The sequence below is a fragment of the Engystomops pustulosus genome, chromosome 7 (genome assembly GCF_040894005.1).
Source record: "Engystomops pustulosus chromosome 7, aEngPut4.maternal, whole genome shotgun sequence".
In the NCBI taxonomy this organism is placed as follows: Eukaryota; Metazoa; Chordata; class Amphibia; order Anura; family Leptodactylidae; genus Engystomops; species Engystomops pustulosus.
In genome coordinates this window covers 43722430-43736356 of record NC_092417.1, presented here as the reverse complement: position 1 = coordinate 43736356, position 13927 = coordinate 43722430, and the positions used below count along the sequence as shown (strand labels likewise).

General features: G+C 41.2%; 1 protein-coding gene across 2 annotated transcripts in view; it reads right to left on the bottom strand.

Moving 5' to 3' along the window:
* MIDEAS (mitotic deacetylase associated SANT domain protein) overlaps positions 1–13927 on the bottom strand; it is a 67642-nt gene that overhangs the window by 40925 nt on the left and 12790 nt on the right. The window contains exon 1 of one of the 2 annotated variants that reach the window (XM_072115652.1): positions 6046–6281. The exons of the other annotated variant lie outside the window; for it this stretch is intronic. The gene's annotated coding sequence lies outside the window, so the exon portion shown is untranslated. Of the gene's footprint in view, positions 1–6045; positions 6282–13927 lie in introns of those variants that run through there. 2 annotated transcript variants of the gene reach the window in all.

The window sequence follows — 13927 nt, the reverse complement described above, 5'->3', positions numbered from 1 at the left end:
AATTTATTTTATTAATTTACTGCTCGATCTCGAGCCGGCGAGATACTCGTCCGAGTATGCTAATACTCGACCGAGCAGTATACTCGGACGAGTATACTCGCTCATCTCTAATTATGACCCATTATGAAAACTCAAAGATCTCTATTATACTCAGCATGATCCATTTAGGTGTGAATTTAAAAACTATACCGGGCCATGAAGGGTACACATCTCTAAACCTGTCAAATTTTTTCTAATGCATCAATACATTTGGCTAGCTCTGCAAGACTGGCTGACTTGGCTGACTCAAGAAAAGATACCATACGACAGAGGAACTTTAGAGAGAGATTGAAATCTGCAGCAGTTTAAGTGTCTACAATCTTTTGCGCCCTGGACCATGTCACCATTGCTGAACAGCTGCAAAAGCTGTAAGAAAACAACAGCTGCATAAATGGATGCGGGCTAAAAAGACCAAAAAGAAACACCAATAGACAATAAGATAAGCATACAAGAGTGTGTGTAGCCCTTCATAACCTCCAGAAGTGCACATAATATCTCCGCTGTAACGCTGCCTCCTCTGGTATGGAACATTCCTCAGATAACGGGTGTGTTTACAGGCATGTGCTGTGTGCTTGTCGGCACTGGCGTGTGGGCGGATTTGCTTATAACTTGTCTTGTTATGTTGGGAATCCACACAAACAATTCTTAGTGCATTAGATTCATTGCTGTGATGTCATTTCCATCAGACCTTTGTCACCAGCCGTGGATAAAGCGCCGTATTTTATGGTGACTTGACCTTTCTGACTGTAATAAAAGTTGCATGCGGTATTTGTCTATGTGGCAATTGTGCACCGATTTTATGGCAGTGCGTTCGGGCAGAAATTTATGGGATGCAAATTGTGCAGATATCTGGAACAATAAGGAATATCATTTTTCACAGCATGCAATCACTGACAGAGACCCAGGCCTTTAAAGGTCATGGGTCCCTCACCAAAAGCCTTAACCTTTGGTACATAGAAAGCTTCTCATCTGCAAACCAGCCAGTTTATAGGTCAATCAAATATTAGATTGTAATCTTTAGTTCTAAACTGGCAGTAGCATAAGATAGTCCTAAAATAAAATATGTGATATAAATATGCCTATGCCCTTAAAAAATAACTGAGGGATATTTATTCTGGCGCTCCCATCGCCCTTTCTAGATTCCGACTTATGCAGCACCTGAAGAAAAAAAAAAAATTCCACCTCCTCCAACTTCGGACTAAAAAAGGCCGTGGTTTGTGATTTACAGAACCAGCGACACACAAGAGCAATTAAATCATTTTTCAGTGATCCAAAGTGGCAGTGCCGATAGACCAAAGAGAAAAATGGTCCAAGTGAACCATTTGGTCACCGCCTGCAGCATGAAAAGTCTGGTGCTCCTCAGAAAAAAAAAAACTGGTACTGGATCCACGAACACCACAAACTATAATCTGCATGTTACTGATGACAGCTGGCCGGCAAAAGGACTGACGAGGAGAGCACCGTTTTTTATACATCTCCCTCATTGTGTACAATCCACAATAAGCCTCGCATTGCTTTTAAAGGTTAAAAAAATCTGTTTTTCAAGATAATTTTGTTTCCCTTGGTCCACAAACTAAGGCTTATAGTTCACTTTTTAAATTGGTGTTTTTCACCCATTCTTTTATATCCCAGCCATCTTCAAAAATTGAAGACCCATAAAATTCAATGGGAAGGCACCAGATGCAAAAATGGGTAAGAATAAGACAGGATCCGAGATTAGAGCAACTAAAATGGGTATAAGACAAAACCCAAATTACCGGCAAATACAGGGGCTAGAAAGCAGACTACAAGAATCGTTGGTGTGCAAGAGGCCCAATTCCACAAAAATATTCCCACTTTTAAAAGGAAGAAACATCGAATATGGCTAAAAATCAGGCAAAAAAAAAAAAAAATGTTTTTCTTCAAGCACAAAACACCACAATGTGAACCTTCTATGAAGTCTCACGCAGCCAAATGTAGAATTAAATACTTTAAAGTACAACTGTGACGTATAAAAACGTTTGCCTAACTCTTCACTAAGCAAAAATAAGCAGTTTTCTAATTTACTCTAATTAGTCATTTGTGGGTATTTAGCAGCTAGCAGAGGTTTTACCTTGCCCCCCCCCCCAGGCTAATCTCCATTTGCCATGCTTTCTGGTTGCCATGTGACACCGTATAGTTCAGCTACAGATAACAAGCGGCTTGTTGAGAGGGGCTGTAGGACCTGTAGTGATGTCAGAAGCATGCGACTCATCACATGCTTCAAGTTGTACGATTACAAACAAGCTGTATTGTCATTTGAAAGTCCGTAGTGTTCTGGCAAGAGAGCTTCAGTGATGTCAGAGGCATGTGATTCATCACATGCTTCAGATCGGCCAATTACAAACAAGCTGTCCTGTTCTGGCTTCATTGCCCTGAGCAGATGTCACAACCTGGAAGTTCCCACCCACATCGGGAATAGCGGAATCTAATATATAATAATATATAATATACCACCAGATAGATCTCAGGCTAGGAAGAAGCCAGCAGCATGATACAGGCATCGTTAGAATGGTTATCAAAGGCTCTCTACACTATTTTTTTGTCAATAACTTTACGAGTTACGCTTTAACAGAAGGAGTCCATTTAGGCCATCAGCACATGATCTGTATTATGTGCAGAAAATCTGCAGCAAAGTGCACTAGCTAAAAGGCCAAATTAAATACACACACTGTAGGGGAAAATCTGCAGCAATTCCGGTGATGAATTCTGCAAAGCAAATGTTGAGATCAAACCCCCAACATCTGCGCTACAGCAAAAATGCAGCATGAAAACACAACACAACCATTCTGCACAGCTTTAAGCATTCAGCAGGGCGATAAAATGTAAGGTTATTGCAAATTGTTTTTGTAAATGAAATGGCAACCAGGTTTCAAAAGAAAAAAAAAAAAAAAAAAAAAGAGAGAAAAAAAACGAATAATATAAAGCCACTTCCATGACGTAATCTAGTAATCTAACTAGAGCAGTGTATTGGAGCAGCTCATGATGCCTTTTCCCTACAATACAGTCATAGTATTGTCCTGCGTACTGGATGCCACCATGGATCTGCATAGTACAGAGATTGGATTCACAAATAGTGCACAGCAAAGCAGCTTCTGTCTGCACAATACAACACACAGACAGCGCAATCTGCAACCATGCAGAAAATACTAAAACTAGCAAACATAAGGAAGTCATCCCATTACGTTGCGCAATAGAGTATAGATATATATTCTATAAAATCATTGCAACCATGTATTATCTCTTGGGTTAATGTTTTTTGTTTATTTTTATTTTAAAAGGGGCATAAACGATGCAAGGCATATGCCTAAACATGCAGTAGTGTATATCACAATTTTGCCGTGTATTGCTCTGTTCTCAATCGGGGGGGGGGGGGGGGGGGGGATCCACAGAAATATAGTGATGTATGATGATAGGAGTCCCTGCAGGAGAACATGATTACCATAGGGACGCAGGGACTCCTTGCATCATAAAAAAAAGCCACCTTTGTTCAGTAACACGGACTGCATGCATCTGTCATATTAACCGGTAGGAACACTGAGCATCATCAGTGCCAATAAGAAACATATGTCCGTTTTCTTCCAAAAACTGTGACCCATCTCAGGTCCATTCACTTCAAATGAGCCGAGCAGCATAACTAGAGAAGCACACATGTTCATGGGTTTCATTTTATTTTAAGACAGCAGTCATGTTTTTCATATTCTGTACAGGAAATAGAGAATAGTTCACATGAGAAAGAAATGCATTCTCAGAAAACCTGCAGAAGATGTGCAACAGTGCAGATATAACTTATGCACGGTAAAAATTGAAAATTCACAGCATGAATCACAAAATGATTTAAAGGAAATTTTACCATCAAAATCAATCAGGAGCACTTACTCATAGATCCAGGCACAGTGACTGTGTTAATATTCTTATATTTGTTATCCATGGACTCCTTCCATGTAAAATGAATTTGCAAATGATGCAAATGAGCCAGGAGGGCTCTTGGGGCGTTACCAGCCCCTCCATGCCCCTACCCCTCTTCTCCCTCAGCACGTCCCCCTGCTTCTGGCTACTGTAATATCAGGGCAGCAAACAAAGTTTCAGCACACCGTGGAAGAAGTAGGTTCTCCTGCACAGAGTAACAGCCTGTGAATCACTAGGAATACATCCCCAGAGCCCTTCAGGTTCATTAGCATAAATTGTAAAAGTTGATTTTAGAAGGAAGGAGGCCATGGATAAATATAAGAAGATTGCCAAAGTCTGGATCAAGAAGTAAGACGTGTCCCTGGTTTACCATGCTCGATTTTGATGGTAGATTACCTTTAAAAACTGCACCACCATTTGTTTTTTTTATATTTTTTTGACTCCTTTTCTTTGGGAATTTTCCATCCTTAATTTCCTGGTCACGCGTGGACAATCTTTTGAGGTCATTCACATTTTTTTCCAGTTCATCACTTCCAGACACGTTATTCAACACGCTACTGCAAAAAGCTAACAATTACATTCATTCAGCATCGCCTGCCACACGTACACACGCATCAGGAGTAGTTTCTGTTCCGGTCCCTTTGTGACCTAATATCAGCAACTGTCAGGGCCGCTCCTAGCTCGGCTTTTCTCCCCAGACATGTTTTACCGGATTAGAGTAAGCCAGGAAAACTGACTAGAGCATATTTTCCTGGAATGGGCAGCTGCACGCTACCAGCCAAGAATCCCAATAAGCACACAGGGAAAAACGAGGGGGGAGGGCTTTCAACATGCCCCCCCCCCCCCCCCCCCCCCAAAAAAAAAAATTCTTTCACCAAGTTGAGGCAGAAGTCTGCCCGATTTCCTAGGAAATCCACATAAACACATTCCACCTGCTGTGTTAAAGTGTGCATGAGACAGCTATAAGGAGTGTAGTCAATGATATACTGTCTCATTGTGCAAATATTCAGATTACTAGATTGTAAGCTCTAGGGTGCAGAATACATTTTTCTTCTACAACATTAATCCTTTCTGCATGTGGGATACGCTGACACTGTATCAGGACGATGAAGTGGAAGTTCCATATTAAGAAGAAACCCAGCGATGGTCGGGCAGCTGTAGTGATTTACAAATACATGGCACATTGCTTTCAAAACAGGAAACTGATATTACAGGAAATTGCAAAGTCAGAGCGGAGCGACTGCAAGTACAAGAATGCATGTACACCTACAGGCACTTATCTACAGAAATGACTGCGCTCCCTGTACATCCCCATACCATGCATCACAGGCTTCATCATGCACGGACAAATTACCATCCCAAAAGAATTATTTTGCAGCCTATTCCTGATGAAAGCCCCAATAGAACAATTTCCAGAATAGTAATATTCCACCATAACAAAAAGCTGACCCGTAATTTGCACAACGCTATATTTGTCACAAACAGACGGCATTCTGTGGACAACCCCCCTCCCCAACCCAAACACATGGACTGTAATTCATTGCAAAGACTACAAGGCCCCTCATGTTGGGAAGGACAGTGGGAGGGACTGACAAGCACAAAGTCAGAGGCGCACATGAAGATCTAGGCTGAATGTACTGCATGCTTCTTAGAAAAGAGCCTCTGTGATAATATAGGTCACTGCCATTGCCAAATTCACTTCACCGAGGAGCATGCACTCTTATTTCTTGCTAATTCTACAGTTAATAATATTTAAAAGTAACAGTGTACATAATAATATTCAGCAGAAGTTACATTGTTGCAAAATACAAAGTTACAGTTCCATTTCCTGCTTCAGATTCATTACAACTGTTAGAACCAAAGTGGGTTGCATAGCACCGATATAACTGCAGAATATCAAATTGTAGCACAACTAAACGCACAATCTCAAGTCCTCTGTAATAAAATCAGCTCTTCTATATTTGTCCATCTACGTGATTATAGATTACATTAAGGGAACACATGACAAAGCAGCTCAGGAATATATCAAAAGTCAAAATCCTTCTCTGCACTTCATGCACATTTCCCCCAAAAACTCACCAAGTTCCTGCAAAGAGAAGCACAGCCAGGCTGAACATGTCCAGGCTTTGCTCCAGCCCCAGGGCTATATGTATGTTCTGGAGCTCAGTACAAGAGGGGAGAGTCCTTCCCAGACCTGTGATAGCAGCTCCAGCTACAAGGCGACTGTGTGTTCCCAAGTCTTGCTATGCTGGGTGCAGAGTGGAATGACTGCATGGCTCTGACTCATCAGCTGAGCTCACTGCTTGCAATAACAACACACACACACCAAATCCCCAGCAGTGAGAGTGTAAGAGGGAGGGAGCCTCTGGGCTGTGCTATTACACAACACACAGGGAACCCTCCCTCACTCCAACAAGATCTACTCTGCAATACTCCCTGCACATTGACTTCTCTTCTAGCCTAGTTTATGGATTATACTTTCCCATTCTATCATGTCACATGTTTTGTAAAAAGACATGTCATGTCAATGAAAAAATACCCAAATCCAAATAATGATCTTTATCTCAAGCCTCGGTCACACGCTGCGTTGTGTTGTGTTTTTGATGCAGCAAACGACCAGTTTGCCAATGCGTTTTATAATCCTAATCAGATGAAAGCAATCTTCCTCTGCACCCTTGAAAAACGCATAAAAGTTGGGATTTTGATGAAAAAGTTAAGCAAAGCTGCTTTCCAGCAAAACGCAAATGTAAAAATGCATCACGCAAGTGGGAGGGGGGTCCACCTGAAACACATGCGTTTCATTGCAAACGTATATGCGTTTTGGCCAAACCCCCTCCCACTTTCGTTTTGGATGTGTTTAAGGGTGATGCCACACATGGCGTTTTGAACCAGTTTTTGGTCTGTTTTTAAGCAGTCCGTTAAAAAAACGCATGTGTTAAAAAACGCATCCGTTTTTGACCATTTTCAATCAAGACAATTGGTAAAACCTGTAAAAAACTGATGGGTTTTCAAAAAACACATCCGTTTTTTAACGTATCCGTTTTTTAATGGACTGCTTAAAAACGGACCAAAAACTGGTTCAAAACACCATGTGTGGCATCACCCTAAAAAGGCGGCGAAAACGGCACGTGGGAAGGCGCCCTCAGGGTGCAGTCACACAATGCGTTCTTGGTGTGTTTTTTGCATCTTTACCATGCACTTGGCCGGTTTGAATCTGTTTTTCTTCATGTCTGGAAGTGTAGGCATTTGTAGTAACATTTTCACAGCTGCTTTAACCAGCCAAACGCATGATGAACATGCAAAAACGCACGAAGAACGGCCCAAGAACAGTCCGTGTGACCACACCCGAAGGCCGGTGACACACGCGCCGTTTTTTGTTGCAGATTTTATTTTTCATTTTGTTTTGCATACTTGAAAAACATATCATATTTGCATATTGGCATATTTAGGTTAAAGAGTCTTTACTTGGTGTTTTCTCCCATGTGTTTTTTTGTCTGCCCTTTTGAGGTGCGTTTTCTATGTGTTTTTCAAAGCAGTTGCATTTTTGAAAACGCATGTGTTTGTGGTCTGTAGTAGTTGCACCAACAGCACGGAGAACAAGGTACTGCGTTTTTACAAACTCCAAGAGACACATCAAACATTGAAATGTGCATGTGAAAAATGCATGTGCAAAAACACATCCATTTTAATGCGTTTGAAATCGCAACAGAAACGCAACAAAAACGCCTCATGTGTCACTGACCTAAGAGCAGTTTCATACTGATTAATATGAACCACAGATTCTGGTACTCCAGACTTACATCCTAGCAATCTATGATATAAGGAGTGCCTGCTTCCCTGCCGGTACCGTAATCATATTTACACTGTTGGTGCTGCAGTTTAGTAAAGAAGCATATATGATAGATCGCTAGGATGTAAGGATTCCCGTCCCCAGCAGTGTTGTCTCTGAACACTCCATGGCGTGTGTGATCTGCCATAAGGTACAGGCGAGACTGGTGGTATAAATGTTACCATCATCAAGGAGACAGGTCATCTGGTTCATCAGTGTGTCTTCAGCATGTGAGGTCCAACATTCATGTGCATGGTCCTTGTTTAGTCCTTGAATCCTGGTAAACCATGTGCTGGCCAGAATTCACAGACAGAACATTGTGCCGAGGACAGGACAATGAACATCGTTGTGATATATACGATACAAGGTGTCACTTCTTCTTACTGTAATCATGATTACAATACAACACTGTTGTTCTATGGGGAAGCAGGGACTCCATGTAACATGAATCACTATGTTGCTTGATGTTCCTGTCATCTGCACCATGTTTGGTCTGTGAACTCCATTAAGTGTCCATGATTGAAACTTTTTTGGCATCATGTCATTTCTTTTATTTTGGCGGCACATAGTATTTGAAGGATACTTCTAATGTACCTGAACTGCATTGTGTTAACCCAGCCTTTAGCGCAGTAAGATACATAGCAAAACAGAGCCCCTATGGCTTCATACTCTGCACCCTGTCTGCTATCATTTGGTGCAATATTATAAATGAATTATAGGACACATTTTTCTGTTTTTAATCTTTCCATTTGTGGAAATTGATAAACCCAATTTCATCAAAATCGTCAAACTGAGCTTTGTGTATTTGCAAAACAGCAAAAAGTTGCTATTCTTATTATATTAATGGCATCTGTCATGAAACTAGCTCCAGCCCCTTTGAGTCACATGTGTTTGTCAATACAGTCATACCACTATTATTGCAGAGTGATTGTGTGAGAAAAGAAAGTAGCATTTTTACTAATTGGGAAATTAAGTACAATAGGGGCATTACAGCACTTTGAATTGTTCCATTTGTAGCTCTGTCTTGCCCATCACTTCCCCCTGAGGACGCATTCACACAATGCGTTTTTTGATGCATTTTTGACGCATTGCATTTCTACTCCATATGCTAAAATTCAGTGTAACCTCAGCATGTCATTAAGGCTGAAGCCTTTGGAATGTGTCAAAAACTCATCAAAAAACGTGACGCATCGTGTGAAAGCTCCCTAAAGGTTTGCATTGCACCCAGTGCCTTGTATTGTTTAAAGAGAACCCATCACCAGTAGACCCATTTTTAGTACTATCCCAGTCCCCATAGAACATAATACATACACCGCCAAAAAGTTTTTGTATTAAAAAAATAGGTTTAACAGATTAAAAGTTATGTAATACAGTAGCTTTCAATGCCATGTGCTCTATGACTAGGATATTTGTCCCCTGGTAGTGGCTATAGAGAAGGGGTCATCTCCCCCCTTGAGAAATCGCTCCTCCGTGTGTCCTTTCAAATATATAAAATGCCCATCACCCAGCTTAGCGACGCCCACTGCAGTCAGTAATGGGTGTTTTATATATAACGGACACATGGAGGAGGGGTGGTACCACTCTTTTATAGCCACTCCCAGGGGACAAATGTCCTAGTCGTGGAGTACATGGCATTGTGCATGGCATATATAACATATCTTTTCTTCTGTAAAACCCTTTTTTGTTTTTAATACAAAAACTTTGGCAGTGTATGTACTATAGCTCTATATGGACTAGGGGGTGCAAAAAAATGGGTCTCCTGGTGACAGATTTCCTTTAAAGGCAAGACACCGGGTGCTGGTTACAGATCGCATGTGTTTTTCATAGAAATGCATATGCGAATGGGCCGAGGCCTGCCCCCGTGGCGCTTGTGTTGCATCTGTTTGATTCCTACTATGAAAGTTATTACTAGAATTTCCTGCCCAATATATATCCAGTACAGTTACTCAATCTGCCCGAGTTATTTGGGACTAAACCAGAAATAAGATGTTCAGGATCAGCCTCAAAGTAGAAAACACAAACTATCTTACAAGCAAAGGTCTAAGGAAGCCCTCCTCAAGTAATTTTAGCTAAACTCACTGTCACACTGTCAAACTCACTGAGATTGATTTGCATATTTCTAAATAAAAAAGGCATCTCTGTATTCACGAAAGCATCATCATAAAAAGCTAGTGGTCTCTTTAAGTAAGGATTCTTCTCAACATGAATACTCTTTAGAGGAAATCTACCATCAATATTAAGCATGATAAACCAGGGACACTTAATCATAGATCCAGGCACCGTGGCTGTGGTAATCTTCACAGATTTTTTATCCATGGCCTCCTTCCTTCTAAAAATCTACTTTTAAAGTGATAATGCTAATAGGAGAGTTACTAGAGTGCATCAGTGCTGTAGCTTCAAAGGCTGTTACTATGAGCAGGGCAGTTCTCTCCTCCCCCTGCACTCCCTATTGTGGCTAGATTACACATGTAGAGGGAGGAGGGAGAGAACAGGGTGAGGGTGAGACATGTTCTGCTCACTGTAATAGCCTGTAAATCTGCAGCACAGAGAGGCCTTCCTTGATTTAAGAAGGTAGAAGGCCATGGATAACAAATATCTATGAGTAAGTGTTTGGTGGTAGATTTTCATTCAGACTAAAACTTAAAAATAAAAGGTGCAACATTTTAAGAATTCACAGGCTCTGGTATCCACCAATCTGAAATATTAACCACACCACACATTATTATTCTATAAAAAAAAAAATATTTGAGAAATATTAAAAGTTATTCATAGGTAAGACAATTGCTATGACCAATAGTCATTTCTGCAAACCACAGCCATTTCCACTAAACAGCAGTCTCCACCAACTATAAAAAAAAAATATTTGAGAAATATTAAAAGTTATTCATAGGTAAGACAATTGCTATGACCAATAGTCATTTCTCTAAACCACAGCCATTTCCACTAAACAGCAGTCTTCTCCACCAACTCATTTCTACCTGAATGGAAAATTAAGATGAAAGTAGAAAATGCTCCATTATGTAAATTCTGATTGTAACTACTTAAACATCTGCAAGTTTCTAGATCTTTAAAATGAAGGTCATTCATAAGGTACATAGACGGTTTCCTGCCAAGCATTTGGCTAAATAACACACAGGCACATTGAGCGTTTTTGGCTCCAAACTACAGAGCGATGGATACACTGTCCCCTACAAGTCATGACTCTATGTAAAAAGACTCCATAATACTACATCCAATGGGAAATCAGATTCACACTCCACCCAGGGCCCAAGGCTTCTAGGGGGCCCACGAACAGAGTTAATAATGTAGAGATAATAAAGAAAATAACCTCCACCAATGAAATCCTCAAGCTCTATACACATATGTATACAGGGGTCTGTCCAAGAACTTTGAAGGTCCTCAAACAGCAAAAGTGAACAGACGGGACCCCCCTACGTTTCCTAGTAGCTTAATTCAAGTACCATATGAAGGAAGTAGACTTGTAAAGGCCCACAATTTTGATACAGCCCCAGGCCCATGGCCATGTTAATCCGGCCCTTCACATAGGTAGAAAAAAGCAGTAAAAACATGTTCTAGAAATAGGACACTATGTACATCAGCAAGAAGCATGTAATAACACAGGGGAAGTTGGTAAATGTAAAAAAACTCTTACAGGAGAAGCGATTGACTACTTCCATCTGCTACATAATCCCATTCATTTTCTTGGGTAATATACCTTTATGAAGATTAAGGTATGTTGCCATACTCAGTCAGGAGCATGGGATTAGCTACAGAGGTAGACATATCACCCAGGTCCGGACTTGAGGAGACATTAATGTTATGAATGGTACATGGTAGGTTGTGGCCCTGTAAGGTATATAGCATTGGGGTTTGGAAACTAAAGACAGCACTGAAATTTCAGGGCTATTTTGTATGAAGATAGGACACAGAATACAAAGTGTCATTAGTGATATCCAGAACCTGGACAAAATATTGGATCAATGTGAAATGAATCAGAATTAGTGTTTCACAGGAGTTTTAGAAAATACCAGCCTAATGTATACACACAGTCGTGTTTTCCGCCTCCATTACAGCTTTTTACCACAGAATGTTATCACAGTAAAAGCCATTTTCTTGTGTATGGCAATACACCTAGTGACAGATGTAAAGTGCTTACATAATGCCAGTATGCCCAGAGCTCACCCGACCTGTGGCGAGTCCTCCTCCCCAATAAGATATTCCATCATTTCTCTCCTCTAATATTTTGCTAACAAAATATTGCAAAAGAGACAATAAATGTTAAATGGCGCTGACGAGATATATGGAAAGTATCTTATGTTTCAGATGACTTTTCAGGATAAGCCCTTGTGCATCTACATGAGTAATAATACTATTTCATGTCATTACTTGACTTGTATTCTAGATTTTATGGAGTTTCCCTTCTGCAGCCTCTGACTCTAAGGCTGGTTACACACATGTGAGTATGATCTGTCAAACTTGCATCATGTGCTGGCCAAATGCTGAGCAAGTGTGTAACCAGCCTAAGGGTGAAGACACACATGGCGTTTTTGGGCCGTTTTTACTAAGTGCGTTTTCAGATCGTTAAAAACGCATGCGTTAAAAAAACGCGTCCGTTTTTTAAAAACGCGTGCGTTTTGGAAAACGCATGCGTTTTTGTCCGTTTTCATTACGCAATTTCGGAAAAACTGACAAAAAAAAACACACGTTTTCAAAAAACAATCTGAAAACGCACTTAGTAAAAACGGCCCAAAAACGGCCCAAAAACGCCATGTGTGTCTTCACCCTAAGGGTACCAGGACACGACAATGCACTGGCCAGATGTCATGGACCGACCACAGTACAGCATAGTGAAATAAGATGCAAGGAGTCCCTTCTTCCCCTGCAAAAAAGCAGGGACAAACTGTAATTCGTGTGCCATTAGCCACACAATCAGTTCTCCCCATAGGCAGCACATTATGAAAGATTCTGCTATCAAACTCATTTTTACTCAATAAGAAGCAGCAGCAGAATATAGAAATTACAGAGCAGTGCAAAGATTTAATGAAGTAACTAACCACATCTGCTGTCAGCCTAATCCAATAAAGACTACATCCCTGGCCTGTGTTAGTGATGGGTCGTTCACTAAAGCCCGCCCATAAATGGCTCACTACGCCGCCTTAAACCTCAATAAAATCGGTTTAAAATTTGTGTGGGGTGACTAAGGCCCCTTCCACACTTGCGTTGCAGATCACGTCAGAGTCTGATCAGGGTGCGATCAGTTTTTGGTCAGAGTTTGTTCAGTGTCTCAGTTTTTCACGTGCGTTTTTGATGCAATTTCAATGCGTTGTTCATGTGCAGAAAATGCCTGTGAAATGGACTCAGGACTGAGCTCTATCTTTTCTATGGCAATTGATGCGTGAAAAACGCATTGCACTTGCAAGTGTCTCAGAGTGCAATGCGTTTTTGATGCATCTCCATAGACTTGTATGGTGCTTTTGACTTGCAAAAGTAGAGCATGTCGAGATTTAAATGCGCGTTAAAAAAAACGTGCGTGTGTGCGTGAAAAAGAATGCAAGTCTGAAAAGACCCATTGATTACAATGGGTCAGAGTGCAATGCAAGTTCTGTGCGTCAAAAGCACGCGCAGAAAACGCGCGTGAAAAACGCAAGTGTGAAATGGGCCTTACTGGCCAGAACAGGAGCCAGAAGAGTCGGCTCTACTTAGTGAGTGGAGCCTAATGATCCAGCTCACTAAGAAGAGACGGAATTCCTATCACTAGCCTCTGTGCCTCCTTATGTATCCTCCTCCCCTGTCTGCTCAATGAACATGGCAGGAAGTGGGGAAGGGGAAGGAGCTGCACAAATGTGGAGGAGACAAGACCAACACAGGCACACACAGGCTGCAGCTGTTCCCTCTGGGACTCACCACACACTGCTGGAAGGGAGCCAGGTAATGTGAAATAAACTTTTATAAACTACTGAAATGATTCAGAATGCTGACAAAGGCATTTTTAAGTCAGAAAAGCTTAGGCTATTGGAATCTGTCACCAGCTAAAAGTGACATTCCTGGTGACAGGTTCACTTTAAGCTGATATAGGTTGTCCTGTAAATGGGGGAGTTCAGCATGCTGGCGCCTAGGGGGCACATGACCGTG